Source organism: Primulina tabacum, chromosome 18 (genome assembly GCF_025594145.1).
Source record: "Primulina tabacum isolate GXHZ01 chromosome 18, ASM2559414v2, whole genome shotgun sequence".
Lineage (NCBI taxonomy): Eukaryota > Viridiplantae > Streptophyta > Magnoliopsida > Lamiales > Gesneriaceae > Primulina > Primulina tabacum.
The window spans coordinates 15,887,686-15,890,841 of NC_134567.1; the positions used below are offsets into that span (position 1 = coordinate 15,887,686).

Genomic DNA, 3,156 nt, shown 5'->3' on the forward strand with positions numbered 1-3,156 from the left:
AAGCCAACGCAAGAAAGAGATTGGAAAAGAATAATGCAGCTCATGAAAAAACATATTACAGAAATCAGAAGGAAAATTGTCAAAAGACAGAAGTACTGAAGCTCATTCAATCAACACTGATAAATGAACTACTCAAGCAACAACTGAAAAGCATAAAAAAAAATTCATTAGCATTAATGCGAAGAAACAAAACAACAATAAACTAAGTGCAGTAAAAGCCAATTGAATTACTAAAAACCAAGAAATCAATTTCCCACAACAAAAAAACATTATTTGAAGATACATTTCAAGTAAACTGCACCAAAAAATTATCATTTTCTCAATCTGTCTATGATGGTAGTATAAGATGCAGCAGCATAAATTTTCCACCCAAACGACAGCTGTATTGTTTTATTCTACACCAACATGAATCAAATTAGGCACTTCGAAACCTTAATAAAATTTTTTTTCCAGCATAGTTATTACAATGGAACCTACACCTTCAAGATGGTTAGTTGCATTTACATTTGCGTGAGGACAGATATAGACCAAAAAAATAGGAAAAGACAAAACCAGATCACCTTAAACTCCAACAAAATCTGAAGCAACCCAACTTCTTGTTTCAAGAAGCAAAATCAACTTAAAAGTAAGAACAGATAGAATTTGTGCCACTTGGAAATGATACAAGAATCTTGAAAAAATTCGAAATAAGGAAAGAGATCTAGTTCATCAGATTGAGTGTTACTGTGTTCCATTTGCCGGATTAACAGCAGAACTTCAAGGAAAGAGATCTAGTTCATCAGATGGTTAAAGAATAAATCAAATAAGGGAGAAAACATAATGACCATTTTACTTTCCAGAAGAGAACAATAATTTGTTATTCAAGAAAAAATATGGTAACATCATAAGGATACAAAGGTGACCATCAACGTATAATTAATTGCTTTATTGTAATAGATTTCAACGTTGACTGAAGTCGCATTTAAAAGCATGGGTGAGAAGCAATCAGCATCGTCATCCACTAAAGGGCTTTCCATTAATCCTCCAAGATGATACCTATGACGAACCCCGTCTAGGAAAATAAAGTGGCACAAGTAAAAAGGATATAAAGTTGTATTTTTACAAAAGACGCATAAAAAATGTCAGTTTACAGAAATTGATGGAAGCAAATACAGAGCACATCATAATACACAAAGTTTTGTAATGACACATCACAATGCCTTGTAAGAGGATAAGTAGGCAGCATCAAATCTAATACTCACTCAACGCTTTAAAATACCAAAAAAATTCTAATAGGCACAGAAATAATAAGGTAAGCATATAAGCCCTTGGTGTATAATACACAGTGACAATAAACATATAAATAAGAACTTAAGACGAATATATGACTCAATTACAGAGAAAATTTTGGATCAACTTTTTAAATCTTACAGATATGATTCATAAAATCAGATAAAAGAAAAAAAAGGATCAACAAAAAAATTTTGGGAACTCCTTTACCAGATATACAAGTTTCTTGGGCCCCAATATACTACACTCCTTCTATTTTTCTTTTCAAAAAGCAGCTATTCATCATATGGTTAAACAGAGTGATCAAATGCTAGTGCAGATTGATGTCCCATATACATGAGAGTAACAAGTTAAGATAATCCATTTCAGAAAATCAGATGTTTTAAATTGAAGAAAAATGCGAAGGCATTATCTTCCATGGGGTAAAACAAACTTCTGCATGTGGAGGTTTAGGAAAAACCAGGCATGCAAAATAGCAAACAGTTTCAGGTTCGCAGGATTAATATGAAATTAATTCATTCTTGACTATCAACTAACATAATTTGGTGAATACCAAAAACTACAGAAAATATGTTATAAGGCAAGAAGATATTCAGTCTTCTGAAGGGTCTTCCCATTCATTTAGCAGATATTAGATATATGATACACAAGCAAATGAATAACATCATCTACCACAACTTTAAACATTAGCTTTTTTTTACAGAGAAACGTCAATTATATTCATGAATGCATGAAGAGAGGAAGCAAGGACAGAACATCATCATAAAGAAATTCTGAAAAATACCATTGCAGTGTAGAGAGAATCAATAATCCAAATGCTTTGAAAAGCTTAGTACCTTGGCTGGAAGAGACACCAGAAACTTGGGCTGCAATTTCAATGTTACAATGTTTCTCCATTTTATAGATGGGAGCTGCAATTGGATAACAACCAGAAAAGTTTAAAAGGAGATAATGAACTTTAACTTATGGTTTACGAACTAACTAAATTGAAAATTTTACAGTGTTTTGTTTTCCAAATTTTTTCTCGGGGAGACTCCTGAAACACCTGGGAGGAGACGACTTCAAGTTGTACAGGTAAAATAATGTTGAATAAGTTGAACAAGACATAAAAGAATCTCCAGTTAAACTCATTATGTAATAGTGTCCTTTCACAGCACAAAAATATTTTCAATGATAAAATTTAGTACCAAGCAAACTCGTTTCAAGAAAAACGGGGTTCAAGCAAACTCATACATGAGAACATCTAGATACTCAGAGCATAAGGACAAGAAATGTTTCTTCTGGGAAACTAACAGCAACAGGAAAATTCTGTCTGCCTCTTCATTAGCATCAGAACACAAACTCTGCTTGTCACTCCAATTATTTCTTTCAATCTCTGCACTATTAGAACTCCGATCTTCACTTTGATCTCCCCCTAAAACCAATCTCGTACATGTTAAAACATTCAAATCACCATTTTTTAAGTCGTCCAAACATGAATTCACCTGGCACTTATCCGTCAAAATCTTTGGAGAACTATTCATTGCTCTATGCAATCTAAAAGCCAACTCTGCATCATCAACCTCCTTAATTTTTCCACTGCAATCAGAACTCGCATCCTTCTGCTCGTTCCTATCTTTCTTTCTCACAAAATCTAAAACGTTCTTCGCATTATTTGTAGCATTCTTGGAGACCGCGGCCTTCTTCAATGCTTGATCTTTGTGATTTACGGCCCTCTTTGCCTTCTCAACGTGACGGTTAGCATCCTTCTCAGAGGAATCCTTAGCTTCATTCTTGTATTTCGACGCGTCTATATTCTCGCTCCTCCCACAAGCCCTAATCAAATTCTTAAGTGAATCCGGAACCCAACAATACACGCAAACCCTTAACCCCAAATCTACCCTCAGA

The 3,156-nt window shown here is 34.1% G+C and overlaps 1 long non-coding RNA gene across 1 annotated transcript; it reads right to left on the reverse strand.

Moving 5' to 3' along the window:
* Positions 1 to 709: 709 nt before the first annotated feature.
* On the reverse strand, positions 710 to 2,388 carry LOC142533383 (uncharacterized). Its single transcript, XR_012816740.1, has 4 exons — positions 2,269 to 2,388; positions 2,106 to 2,180; positions 894 to 1,051; positions 710 to 770 (listed from the first exon to the last, which is right to left on the reverse strand). It is a non-coding gene; the product is annotated as an uncharacterized LOC142533383 (long non-coding RNA).
* Positions 2,389 to 3,156: the final 768 nt, after the last annotated feature.